This window comes from Echinops telfairi, unplaced genomic scaffold (genome assembly GCF_000313985.2).
Source record: "Echinops telfairi isolate 266 unplaced genomic scaffold, ASM31398v2 ScPeMD7_1713;HRSCAF=2227, whole genome shotgun sequence".
Taxonomy (NCBI): domain Eukaryota; kingdom Metazoa; phylum Chordata; class Mammalia; order Afrosoricida; family Tenrecidae; genus Echinops; species Echinops telfairi.
In genome coordinates this window covers 6,480,117-6,494,501 of record NW_022105611.1, presented here as the reverse complement: position 1 = coordinate 6,494,501, position 14,385 = coordinate 6,480,117, and the positions used below count along the sequence as shown (strand labels likewise).

Genomic DNA, 14,385 nt, shown 5'->3' with positions numbered 1-14,385 from the left:
ATCAAATAAGGGCAAAAGAAAAAATATCAAATATTAGTTGGGTTAAATGAGGATAGTGTGAAAGAAATTTGGGGGCGTTGTTTACAGTTTCCATATGGGATTAATGTTCACCCTTGAGTGGGCTTGGGAGCCTTTTTTTCCTCACAGGGGAGTTGGAGCCTAGACTTACTCTGGAAAGCCCTGAATTTCCAATTTTATGACTCAAATGGACTTCCTGGGATCCTGTGGTGTCATAGAGCTCCACTGTGTGTCTGTCAGCTCCAAGCCAGGTTGTCTTAGAATACAGCTTCAGACAATTGTCTCCTGGGAGGAGTTGGAGGAAGCTATGTTTAGCGAAGTTAGCCAAGCAAAAAGGAACAACTACAACACGAATCCATGGAGGTAAGCTTAAAAAGCACAATGGGCATAGAGGATAAGCTACTTAAAGCATAATTCCTGGGTCTAGGCCCAGGCACTTTGGCAGGGGTCAGACCCAACCCAGGGATGCATATGGCATCCAACTCAAAAGGAAGGGGGGGACATTGGGAGGGTTCTAAGCCACTCACGAGGAGGGTATTGTTTTTGTCTCCACAGGAAAGTGAGAGAGGGACCAGAACTTATTCTGGAGTGCCAAGCCTTGAGGGCAACTTACTGTCATAGAGCAACTAACATAGAGGATGGCGGGGCCAGACCCAAACTGAGCTATGTTGACCCCAGAAGATTGCACTACAGAGGATGGCACTAAAGATACAGTCTAGTGAGAGTGGCAACTCTGTCCAGACCACACAGGAGCAAACTAAGAGGGAAATAGGGAGAAAGTGGACGTCACTGTGGCCCAGCAAGCCCTGGGGATGACATCCCTGTCCCCTCACTGACCCACCGAACCACAGGGGACAGCACTGGAGACACAGTGTGGAAAGTGTGCCCAGCATGCCCCACACACAACAGGGCGAAAATAGAAGGGAGTGCAAAAGAGCAGCAGAGGGAGTGAAGTAATGAGTGCCCCAGGAGTCCTGAAAATAGACTTCCGACTTGGCCCCCTCAGACCCTAGTGGAGAACATGCATAAAGGTCTGCAGACACACTTGGAATGATTTATAGAAGTTTTTTCCCCTATGTCTCTCTATATAAGATAGGCAGGATAAACAGTCCCAAGGAGAAAACAATGGAACTGACAGTTCCAGGGATACATGGGAGAGTAGGAGGCTGGGGAAAGGGAATGGGGAGCCAACAGCTCAAGGACAAGGAAGTAATAAGGAATCTAAGATCAATGGTGAGGAGGGTGTGGAGTGCCTGGTGGGGTTTGATCAAATGCACTGTAGCTGAGAGGAATTACTGAGAGCCGAAGGAAGGGCGAACATGATAGTGGGACAGGAGGAAAGATAAAGGAAATGGAAGAAAAAACTAGGAAGCAAAACTATTTATAGAGGTAAAAGTATAGGCGTGTATATATGTAAATAAAATAATTTATAATGATAGGGATATAGATCTATGTACATATGAATATGTTAAGCTTTTAAAAAATCATTTTATTGGGGGCTCTTACAGTTCTTTTTTTTTTTTAAACATTTTATTAGGGGCTCATACAACTGTTATTGCAATCCATACACACATCAATTGTGTAAAGCGCATTTGTACATCATTCTCAAAACATTTTCTCTCCACTTAAACCCCCGACATTAGGTCCTCATTTTCTCCTCCCTCCTCACTACCCCCTCCCGCTCTTACAGTTCTTATAACATTCCATACATCAATTGTATCAAGCATATTTGTACATATGTTGCCATCATCATTTTCTAAGCATTTACTTTGTATTTGAGCCCTTGGTAATATGTTAAGTATTAAGATAGTACACGGAATTTGGGCCTCTACTCAAGGCCTCCCTAAGCACAAGAACACTTTGTTATAATAGCCTGCCATTCTGTGTGATACTTACCTTCCTGAGATGATTGCTGAAGACAAAATGGGTGCATAAGCAAATATGGTGAAGAAAGCTAATGGTACCTGGATATCAAAAGATAGAGCACCTAGGGCCTTAAAGGCTTGAAGTTAAACAAGTGACCATCTAGCAGGGAAGCAACGAAGCCCACATGGAAGAAGCACACCAGCCTGTGTGATCACGAGGTGTTGACGGGATCAGGTAGCAGGCACCAGAAGATCCAAAACAATCATATTGATGCCAACTGGGGGTGGGGTGGGGAATTGGGGTGGTGGGGGTGGGGGTGGAGTGTCTATAGCCCATCTGCAGACAATTGGACATCCCCTGACAGAAGGGTCAGAAGGAAGGGATGATTCTGCCAGGGTGCAGTCTAGCACAAATCAAACGCACAACATTCCTCTAGTTCTTGAATGCTTCCTCCCCTTCCCCCACGCACCCCCCACCCCTCACTATCACGCCCTCAGTGCTACCTTACAAATCTTGTTAGACTGGAGTATGTACATTGACTCTCAACGCATGGAATCCAGGACAGATAAACCCCTCAGGAACAATAGTGGGAGTAGAGATACCATGGGGGGTGGGGGGGCGGGTGGGTAAAAAGAAGGAACCAATCACAAGGTTGGATATATAACTCTTCCCACCCAGGAGGACAAATAATAGAAATGTGGGTGAATGGAGATAACAGATGGTGTAAGAGACTAAATAACAATAATAATATATAATTGATCAAGGGTTCACAAGGGTGGGAGAGTGGGGGAGGAAGAGAAAAAAGAGGAGCTGATACCAAGGGTTCACAGTAGAAAGAAAATATTTAGGAAATGTTGATGACGGCATGTGTACAAGTGTGCTTGATACCATTGCATTATGGATTGTTGTAAGACCTGTAAGAGCCGCCAATAAAATTATTAATAATAATAAAGATCCCCAAATTTATCTGGCCTAACACCCCCTTTAAAAAAAAGCATTACTTGACACTCCCATTGCAATGAACACATTTCTTTCTTTACTTGAGATGAACCAGTTTGTACCTAAAGACTCCAAGTCCGTTTCAATTGTACTTTTCTTCCTTTTTCTTGCTTAGGTCACTCCAGACCAGATTAGGCTTGAAGAATAAGGAATCTGGAGGGACGTGTTTGTGTGTTTATTTTGTTTTGTTTTTTAAAAAACACACCACATCTATATTACCAAGGTCAAAAACGAAATCAATAACAACACCCTGTTAAACTCTTCCTTTTTGATCCCCTCCCCATCTCTCCTCTTGTCTTGTTCCCAGGACCATCCCTGGCCCCCTCATAGACATCAGAGTCTTGTCTACTGGTGTATAAACCATGTTCCTTCTTCTTTTTTTCCTTATAACAGTGGTGATATTAAATATTAATCTTTACAAGATGGACTGAGTTTGCTAAGTATAATGCTCTGTAGTTTTGTCCCTGTTTATGGTGTTTAAGAGAGTTACCATTGTTTTTATTGATGCATTAATGTCCATAGTATGGATGTACCAGGGCTTGTTTATACATTCCTCTGTAGATGAGGTTTGCGGTTGTTATTTACTTGTTTTATCCTGGCAGCAATGAAAAACTTTTGTACCATAGCCCATAATCCAGGATAAAGTGTAGGTCTTTGCTTTTGTAGTCCCTTTGGATCATTCTAGCGCCGCCCAGAGTCTGGTATGGTCCTTTTTGGGGAAGTAATGAAGATGATAATAAGGATGACAATAAAGGAGCCCGTTAATTGCCCCAGCTCCTCTGCCTTCATTAGCAGAAAGTCATTATCTCTCCGTCCCTAGATTATTCAAAAATCCAAAACTCTTCCTCAGTCCAATAGTTGTGATTAACTTTCAAAAGCTAGGTTGAGAGAGAGAAAACCAGTGAGCTAATCAAGCTGAAGTATCTCTGGTTCTGTTTCGACCATACTGGGTTCCCGATAGCCCTGAGTTTGTCTCCAACCAGCCCAGGCTCTACACTGGTGGCACAGTGCACCAAGGGTTGGCTTTCATGGTCAGCTCCTAGGGAAACGTAGCCCATACTCAGTGTGCTCCGTTATTGCTTACAAGGTCATTCAGCCTCAGTCAGAAGCTGTGCTGGGTCAGCACCCCATACAGTGCTCCCTATGGTAAGTCCCTCCCTGCAGCCCAGGGTCTTTCCTATCAGCAGATATTCACCAAGCACACCCCAATCTATTTGAGGGCCAATAACCTTGAACTTCAAAGAGAAAAACAATCAGTCTCTTTTGCTTTTCTCCCAAGATGGTCTCTTGTACAATTTCCCAGATAAGGGCTAGGGAACCATTCACGTTGCATTTGTTGGGAATGGTACCCCTCAGAACACATCTCTAAAGGGTACGTAGAATCACCACAACAGGTTAAAATACGAATGGTGCCCTCTGGAGTTGTGTAACTCAGCACTGACTCCCCCACCTAACTCCCTAAACCAGTTTCTATCCATGGGAAATGGGAAAGGAGAGATATTTGACAATGAAAAACATCCTATTATTCCCTTCTCCCAAGAAGTAGGTGCCTTTTCATTACATAATAAAAAAGGATCACTGAAATGACATGCAAAACAAAACAAAGAAGCATTTCCGAGGTGATTTTTCAAAGTTTTGTTTTTAAATAAAATGTATGTTTACTCCACCCAGCTCTCCATTGCACAAATGATAACAGCTATAATTTATGCAGCAAATGTAGTACTAATACTTTACATCCATTATTTCATTTCTCTTGCAGAAGAATTCTGAGTCTACTAGGGGTGGTAAAATGCACAAAAGTTATAGTGTAAAGTCGACTGTAACGTAAAAATTACATGAGTGAAGTACGTGCAAAGCTCCAAGAGAGCTAAAATAAGGATGGGATTATTTCCAACTGGAGAGGTGCATTGACTCAACACTCAGCACATAATTATCATGTGCCCCTTACCTCCTGGTCTCAAGACACTCACAAACCGTGGGGGAGACCAAAGCCATAGAACTAGGTCATCTCCACCCTGTGATGTCATTCGATGATTGCATGCAGGGGATCAGGCACTCTGGAAGAGGCAGAACATGAGCCACAAGCCCTAAAGATTTGGGGGACTCTGAACAGATGGGGATCAGTGACATCACAGGGTTGCACCTGGATCTCATTACAACAGCCCCATCATCTAGGAGAGAAAGAGAGAGACAAACAAGGGGTTGTTAACTCCCCCGCTCACCTCTCCGCTGAGACCCTAATTTTGTAGTTTTTAATGGCAACCAGTCCTTCTCCTCTATGCAACTTTCTTCCCACAGAAGATTGCAATGCACTTTTCCTTACTTAACTCCATCCAGTTTGTGACCTCTTCTCCAGCTTACGAGCTCTGATTCACATCCTCCATCTTTCACCCACAGAGAAGAAACGGCCAACTCTTAGATTTCCAAACCTCCTGGAAAAGGGCCAGGCTTCCATAAACCCCAGAATATTATTGTGTGAATTAAAATGTTCACATGGTATCAACCACGCAGCTAATCTAACATTTATTTTGGAAAATATTACATTTGGAAAATGGGAAGTATTCCAGAACATTCTCTTACCTTGAAATATCAGGAGACCCAAGGGTATTTTGAGACCATTTCTTGCTCAAAAGCTAGCAAATAATCTGCACAATGAGACACATAAAATTGCCTTAAATTATATTAGTTAGAAGCTCCAGCTTAACCAATGCCTGGGGCACACTTATGAAGACATGTGGGCAAAGGCTGCGATTTGGACTCAGTGAAGCAAACTCTCAGAATGCCTTTGAGCTAACTCCCAGTTGGCTCTTAATGCACATTTGTCTTCCAATCGTGATGATTAGATCTTACTCAGTCATACTTTTCCCAAGATCTTCTATTCTTCATACTACACACCCCTGGCTACAAGTAGCAAAATAGCCTAAAGCCCAAGAGAGAACTTGATTGCAATCCTAAAGGCCCAGGAATCTAGGGAACCAAGAGGCTTATACATTTCTTTCTTTCTTTTTAAATCATTTTATTGGGGGGCTCTTACAGCTCTTATCACAATCCACACATACACCCATTGTGTCAAGCAAACATGTAATATGTTGCCATCTCTTCCAGGTGGAATTTGTTGATTCTCAGCTAGATGGCTGCTTGTTTACCTTCAAGCCTTGAAGACCCCAGATGCTATATCATTTGACAGTCGGGCTCCATCAGTTTTCTTCACCACAAATACTTATGCACCCATTTTGTCTTCAGTGATTATGACAGGAAGGTGAGCATCACAGAATGCCAGGTTATTAGAACAAAGTGTTCTTGCATTGAGGGAGTACTTGAGTAGAGGCCCAATGTCTGTCTGCTACCTTAATACTTAACATATAAATATATGTGCATAGATCAATTTCCCTATAGTTGTACATAAATATATTTACATATGTACATGCCTGTATTTAGACCTCTATAAATGTCCTTTGCTTCCTACTTCTTTCCTCTATTTCCTTTCACTTTCCTCTTGTCCCACTATCATGTTCAGCCTTCATTCATGTTTCAGTAATTCCTCTCGACTATATTGCCCTTGATTAAGCCCCACCAGGCATCCTAAACCCTCCTTGGCATCAATTTTAGATCACTTGTTGTTCCCTTGTCCCAGGTTTGTCAACACCTACTTCCTTCTTTCATACTTTCCTCTTTTTCCATCAATTGCCAATAAATATGATATATCTAAAAGGCCCTGTTGGTGTTGTGGGTTTGGTGTTGGGCTGTGGTTCAAGATCAGTGGTTCAAACCCACCAGTGACTCTGTGAGATAAAGATATGCTGTCTGTTCCCATGAAGATTAACAGTCTCAGAAACCCTATAGAGCAGTAGTTCTCAACCTTCCTAATGCTGCTATCATTTAATACAGTTCCTCATGTTGTGGTGAGCCCCCAACCATAAAATTATTTTTGTTTTTACTTCATAACTGTAATGTTGCTACTGTTATGAATTGGGCAACCCCTATGAAAGGGTTGTTCAACCCCCAAAGGGGTCGCGACGCACAGGTTGAGAACCACTGCAATAGAGGGTTGCAAAGAGTTGGTATCCACTCCGTGGCAGTGGCTTTGGGTACGATATATCTAAGGAGCCCTGGTGGTGGGTACACTGGGCTAAAAATTGGACTGCTAACTGAAAGGTAAGCAGTTCAAATCCACCAGATTCCCTGTGCTAGAAAGATGTGGCAATCTGTTTATGTAACAATTTATAGCCTGGGAAACCCTATGGGGACAGTTCCACTCTGTCCTGTAGAGCTGCTGTGAATTAAAAGTAACTTGACCTCCGTGTTTTGTTTGTTTGTTTTTTGTATGGTATGTCTACAGTGGCTACAATAAAGTGAGATAACTGGACTTTGGGAAAAGGTTTAAAATGGTGGGTGGAGTACAACCCCTCTTGTGTGTCATTTCACACTTTGAAATTTGAGGAGTCTTGAAATTCAACATTGTTCATCATCCCCTTTAGGAAAAAGAGACTCCAATGTGTGTGTATGTGTGTGTGTGTGTGAATAGAGAGAAAGCAGAAAGACACACACACACACACACACACACACACACACACACATGCAACCAAAAACAAAAACGATTGCACTGGGCAGAATGGAGCCTTCATAGTACACAGTTTTCCCGCTAGGCAAACATCAAGCAACCCACTCTGAATTAGTGCACCCAGTGTCATCGCCTGGGAAAATTTTCTCTGGTCACAGTGAATTTTTTTCATAAAAGCAGTTTTGCTCAAACCTCGGTTTTTGTGATAGCTGATTTAAGAGAAGAGCATGCGGCTGTGAAATTTTGTTTCCTGCTCTGAAAAAATGCCACAGAAATTGTTGTGATGTTGAACACAGCTTACAGGGACAGTACTATGGGTAAAAAATCAGGTGTATGAGTGGTTTTATTGTTTCTTAAAAGGTGAAATGTTGATCTATGACAAACCTCATTCTGGACATCTGTCAGCTTCCTGAATAGATGAAAATGTCAACAAAATTCATGCACTTGATGGGGATGTTATCTGGTACTGTGTTGGAGCTCCATTCAACCAAATTTAATGGAATTGGGAATGAGAAGGGTCGTTGCAAAATTTGTGCCTTAGGTTGTGGGTCACAACCTCTTTGGGGGGTCAAATGACCCTTTTACTGGGGTTGCCTAAGACCATTGGAAAACACATGTTTCTGATGGTCTTGGGAACCAAACACTGCTCCTCTATCTGTCCTCAGGCGGGTCTGCCCACATGCCGTTACACCCACATATGAGTACCTGGCATGATGACATCATCGCATCAGCCCCATCACATACACCCCATACAAATACAGATATATGTGACAGGGTTGGCGCCATAATGTACTTATGTGAACCAGTCACACATGTAGAGAACAGCTACTATGTAGAAAGCAGATGCCGTGTTGAAAGCAGTTACTCTGTTAAAAGCAGCTACTGTGTTGAAAGCAGCTGTATTGGAGGTAAAACAACACTTTATGAATTATAATTAATGGGTAAATGTAAAATCATGTACTTTAAAATTATCAACTACTGCAAAAAAAAAAAATCTGTACCATGGGAACTTAATCCGGATGCTAATTGGTCTTTTTATATTCAGCTGTGGTTGATGTGAATACTGCCCCCTTGTGATAGTAACAGGTATGTAAAACAAAAACAGAATGGTAAGTCATAGGAAACTTTAATGAACTGTATGGACTGAATTATGCCATGCATCAGCTTTTGTATTATTAAAGCTAGTGTTATATATTATTTTCATTAGCAAACCAACCCATGATAGTGGATCGTGTAGAGAAGAACGTTAAGAAAAGAAAATATAGTGAGAATTTTTTACAGTATGGTTTTACCGCAATAATTACAGCAGGAATTGAGAAACTGCAATGTGTTATTTGTTGGGAAGTTCTGTCAGCCGTATCTATGAAGCTGAACAAACTAAAACACCATTTTGATAGCAAGCATCCAAGCTTTTCCAGCAAGGATACCAACTATTTTAGAAGCAAAGCTGATGGACTCAAGAAAGCCAGACTTGACACTGGTGGCAATACCACAAACAAAACGTAGCAGCCATTGAATCTTCATATTTGGTGGCACTCAGAATCACTCACACCATTGCTGAGTATTTACTGTTGCCAGTGGCTACTTGAACAATGTTCAAGTTATGATCAGAGATGAATTTGTTACAAAATTGAGTGCAATTTCCTTAATGACACAGTCCACAGAAGAACAGATGACATGTCTGCTGATATTCTTGATCAGGTAATCCAGAAAATTAAATCTGCTCCACTTCCAATATTTAGCATCCAGTTTGATGAATCTACAGACATTTCAAACAGTTCACACTTACTGGTTTACGTGAGGTATATTAATGATGGCGACTTTAAAGATGAGTTTCTTTTTTGCAAACCTCTTGAAAAGACAACTACTGCATGTGATGTATTTGACACAGTTGGTTCATTTCTGAAAGAACATGAGATCTCTTGGGAAAAGGTTTGTGGTTTGCACAGATGGTGCTCCAGTTGTGACAGGATGTCAATCTAGATTTCAACGTTTGGTACTGAATGAGTCACCAAAAGTCATCGGAACTCACTCTATGATTCATTGGCAAATATTAGCAACGATGACACTGCCACAAGAGTTACAAGAGCTAATGAAAAGTGTCATAAGTTCTGTCAATTTTGTAAAGGTGAGCACTTTATAAACAGTTGACTGTTTTCGCAACTGTGCAATGAGTTGGATGCGGCAAATCATGCTCTGCTATTTCACACGGAAGTGAGATGGTTGTCGAGAGGAAAAGTTTAAAAATGTGTTTTTGAGCTTCGTGATAAACTCAAAACTTTTTAAAATCAGAAAGCAAGACCGTAGTTCGAAGCACTTTTCAGCGATAAAAATGAACTGCAGAAAATGGTTGACAAAAAGATGGTTGCCATCTTTGCCATCTTGAATGAGTTAAATTAATCACTGCAAGAACCAAATGCAACATGCCTCGATTTGTCTGAAAAGATATGATTATTCCAAATGAAACTTCAGCTTTAGCAAAAAAAAAAAATTGGATGAAAATAAAATTTACATGTTGCCTACATTATCTGCTTTCTTTGAGGAACATGACATTGAACCAGACAAAGGGATTATGGTGATAATTTCTGTGAAAGAACACTTGCACATGCTTGCAGATTAAATTTTGTCATACTTTCCAAATCTACCTGACACCCTATTTGCACTTGCCAGAAGCCCGTTCGCAGTCAAAGTGGAAGATGTTCCTGAGACAGCACAAGAGGAGTTCATTGAACTTATTAACAGTGATGCAGCGAGAACTGATTTCTCTACAATGCCAGTTACAAAATTCTGGATCAAGTGTTTGCAGTCATATCCTGTTCTGTCTGAGACGGTGTTGCGCCTTCTATTTCCAACAACATATCTTTGTGAAACAGGGTTTTACAGCTTGTTGGTTATCCAGTCTAAATACAGAAGTAGACTTGTTGTGGGAAATGATCTTTGTTGTGCTCTTGCAATGACTGCCCCAAGAATTTTTGATCTGGTGAGAAAGAAGCTATCTCCACCTTCACACTGCCGTTGGCTTTGTACGCATACTGTCACAAAATGTGGCAATGTACTTTACTGTTGTTAAATTAAGACTGTTACCCATGCTACAGCATGCTTCAAGACAAAATTTCATTTATTTGTAATTAGAAATAAATATTTCACAATATATAATTACATATTGTTTTGTGATTAATTACTATGCTTTAATCATGTTCAATTTGTAACAATGAAAATACATCCTGCATATCAGATAGTTACATTACGATTCATAATAGCTATGAAACAGCAACGAAAATAACTTTATGGTTGTGGGGTCGCCACAACATGAGGAACTGTATTAAAGGGTGGCAGCATTAGGAAGGTTGAGAACCACTGCCTTAGAGAATCAAATTGAGGGTCATTCTGCAAAATAAATGGCCTGCAATTTCCAACTGTCAGCATCCTGAAAATCAAGGAAAGACTCAGGAGTGGTTTCAGAATGAAATAATTTAAAGGAACACGGCATAAATTGAACACATGATTCTATAGTCATTTCTTTTACCATCAAGGGCATGGAAGGAACAGTTGGTAAAGACGAATGGGGTTTGAGGAGTAAAAGATAGTGCAGTATCTCTGTTGATTTTCCTGCATTGAGTGGGTTTCATTGGTGTCTCTACACAGTGTCTTTGCTTGTGGAAGAATTTTAAAGGATTTGAGGATGCTAGGGCAGCATGTTGGCAGTTTACATGTAAATGATTCTGGGGGAAAGTTACTTGTGCTCTGCAACTTTTCCCTATATTTGAGGTTATTTCAAAGTAAAAGTTTTAAAACCGAAAATCCCAGCTGGGTCACAACCATCTTTTAGATTAAAAAACTTCTCAAGGGATTTCAATTTGGGGAATCCACTGGGTTAAACAATGTAAGTAAGTGGATTCTTACTAATTAATCTTGGCTTACTTCCTCATATAAAGGTCTTCATTATATGCAGGGGCTTCAAAATCTCTATTATCTTTTCATTCCATTTTCCCGAGAATTTTTTGAAGCCTCTTTGTATGAGGCTGCTAGATTCCTAGACCCAACTGTAAACCCACTGGTAAGTTCACTGAATTAGAAATCTCCAAAAGCGAAACTTGAACATTTTTGTTTATATTAAGTGCCTCTAACATTTAGGGAAGTTTGGGAAACACTGAAATTCACCATGAAGGTCAATGGACCTTTTGTCTAAAGCAAGCAGGGGTGGCAGTTTAGTATCAAAACAGTGAATTATGTATGCCTGCATGATTAGGATGACTAGGTAGGGAGTCAAAGCAGTTATCAGAGACATTCTCTGTGAGCCCAGTGTTACCTTGAACCTAAGTACTGCTGAAGTGCCACTATGTCCTTGGTAGCACTGTGGGGTGTAAACTGAGGTGTGGTCCTATTTAAATGAGACTGGCAACATTTCAGTTACTTCTATTGATTTAGGAATAAACAGCTTCTGTTTTTCCTGGTTGAGTTTCTTAAACCCTCAGAGTACCAATATTTTGCCCATAAAATGGTATTTTATAAGGATTAGCGATAATACGGCAATACTATCTATAGATCTCTATCTTAGTTATCCAACACTTATGTCACAGCAACACAAGGGGGTGCCTTTCAAGAGCAGGACTTTATTTTCTCACAGGTCCAGAGGTTACATTTCATGATCCTTCTTTGTCTATGTCAGCTTTTATTTTTTATTTTTGGGGCACCTGGGGGTGGAGAACATTTTCTTTTCTCAAATAATATTTTTATTGACATATCTTACTCATTCCAATATATCCCTTCCCTTCCCACACAGTTCTCTTATTCAATCCCATTGGGTGGGGGTATATAATCATCACAACTATCAACTCCCCTCTCTCTCCTTCCTCCCCACCTCCTCCTCACTTCCTGTACTCTCCAGGAATCGTTACTTCTGCCAGTGTCTCTGAGGGGTTATCTATCTTGACTTCTGTGTACCTATCAATCTTAAATGAACATACACAAGTCTAACACAACCAATGAGGTATATCACATATGGACCTCAATAGTAAGGGGAGGAAATATTAAAGAACTAGAGAATAATTATGGTTCATAACAGGGTGCCACACTGCATCCTGCCCTGAACTGCCCAATTGTCTTGCTGGTGGACTTTGGGCCTCCACTACATCCAGTCCCCTTCATTTCAATTTGGATGTGTGTTTTCTCAACTTGTGATACCTCTTCTCATCGCCTCTGTCAGCTTTTAATCGCCAACAGTCCGTGGAGTTCCTGGGCTTGCAGGTAGATCTGCCCTGTGCCTGTAGCCTGTGACATCCTAGTGCTGTGTGTGTCTCTGTGTCCATGCTGCTCTTCTTATAACTCACAAGTGATAATATTTAGGACCCACACTACACAGATATGACATAATTAACAGAACAAAGGTCCCTATTTGCAAGCAGACCAAAGTCATATGCGTTGGGAGGAGGACTTCAATTCATATTTTGGGAAACCCAATTCAACCCATAACAACACTTAAAACAATATCAAATTCAGTAAATGTATTGTTGTTATTGTTGCTATGTTCTTGTGATCATAATTAATTCTTTTGCTAATGGGCAATTCTCTTCTTTTTCTGGTTTTGCTTGTCTTTGTTTCTAAAGCCCATTCTAAATGCATTTATCTGCGTGTGTTACCAACTTTCATCTTTTTTTTTTTTCAGGGCAGAGCGTGAATGCAGTCCCCCACTACCACAAATCATGCAGTCGAGTTTTCCACATTTGGGGAAATCGCAGGGGTCAGCACATCCGGAGTGCAATGGATAAGCCTCGCCCTGGGAAAACCACCTTCGTGATCATGGTATCTCCCCTGCCAGGTAACCAACTTTCATCTTCTAACCATCAATCACTATGTGGTAAAGTCATAACAAGTCTACAAAATGTTTTTAAACATGCAGTTGTATATTATATTTTATGTAGAAAAACATGACACCATGCCTACCTTCGGTGCCTGGCACTGTGACAGGACTTGGATTTTTGTCTCTGTATGGGATGCAAAGACAATAATATTGAAATATAGTTTCAAAGGAGTTCCTCATGGATGACAGATAGTGGATATTGGTAAATATAGGGTTACTATGAGTTAGAACTGACTTGATGGCAGTGAGTTTGGCAGTGAGGTGTGCTCAGAGATGTCTAAACTTGCCTATCCTTTTCACTGTCTTCTCCTCCCATAGTTACCCAGAAACCCACAGAGCAATTCTAACCTATCCTACAGGGTCGCTATGAGTTTAATTGACTCATTAACAGTGGGTTTTGATTTTCTTCTCCTACACCCCAGGTTAAGTGTGGTATTTTAGGTGGCGACTCTAATTAGAATAAAAGCAGCCTCCTCACCTCTAAAAGCAGTTGGCTAGGACTTTCTGCCGGCTTCCTTGGCTGATCATCTGCCTCCAACATCATTAAGATGGGCAGTGGTTGTAAGATGTTGGAACGAGAGGTGTCAGTAATGGGGTGGGGAGTGGGAATTAGGTGCTGTGTGCAGAGGCTATTGGGGACTGAAGAAAGGGAACCAGGTGTAATTAAAAGAGGCAGTAGGAGAATGTTTTTGCTTAGAGCCCTTATGGCATAGGGGGTCTGCGAAAGCACCAGTTGCTCTGAAGGAGAAAGATATTCTACTTCCTTAAAGATGTACAGTCTCAACATACCAGCATGAAGCAGGGAACCAATAGAGAGGTCTGAGGGGCTAGCCCCAATCCCTACACCATGGACAGCCTCCCTACCCCCTCACCCCCCACCCCTGAAGAACTCACTTCAGAGGACAGCACTGAAGCTACAGCTCAGGGAGAGGGATGGGTCTGATCAGAGCACATAGGAGCAAATGAAGGGGGAGGAAGAGAGAGTGGAGCACAACCTGGTTCACCAAGCCCTGAGGACAATATTCCTGCTCAGAGCAGCCAAAGCACAGAGAAAACCATAGGGCCGGCCCACTATGAGGCA

The 14,385-nt window shown here is 41.4% G+C and overlaps 1 long non-coding RNA gene and 1 other non-coding gene across 2 annotated transcripts in view; one reads left to right on the top strand and one right to left on the bottom strand.

Annotated features, from left to right (window-relative positions):
- The window catches only part of LOC123522040, a 33,399-nt gene extending 20,249 nt beyond the window's left edge, over positions 1-13,150 (top strand). Inside the window, exon 3 of the long non-coding RNA XR_006680345.1 lies at positions 13,110-13,150. This is a non-coding gene — a long non-coding RNA (uncharacterized LOC123522040). The remainder of the gene's footprint in view (positions 1-13,109) is intronic.
- Positions 13,107-13,270, bottom strand: LOC115870503. Its single transcript, XR_004046741.1, has one exon. It is a non-coding gene; the product is annotated as a U1 spliceosomal RNA (small nuclear RNA).
- Between the last annotated feature and the right edge of the window lie 1,115 nt (positions 13,271-14,385).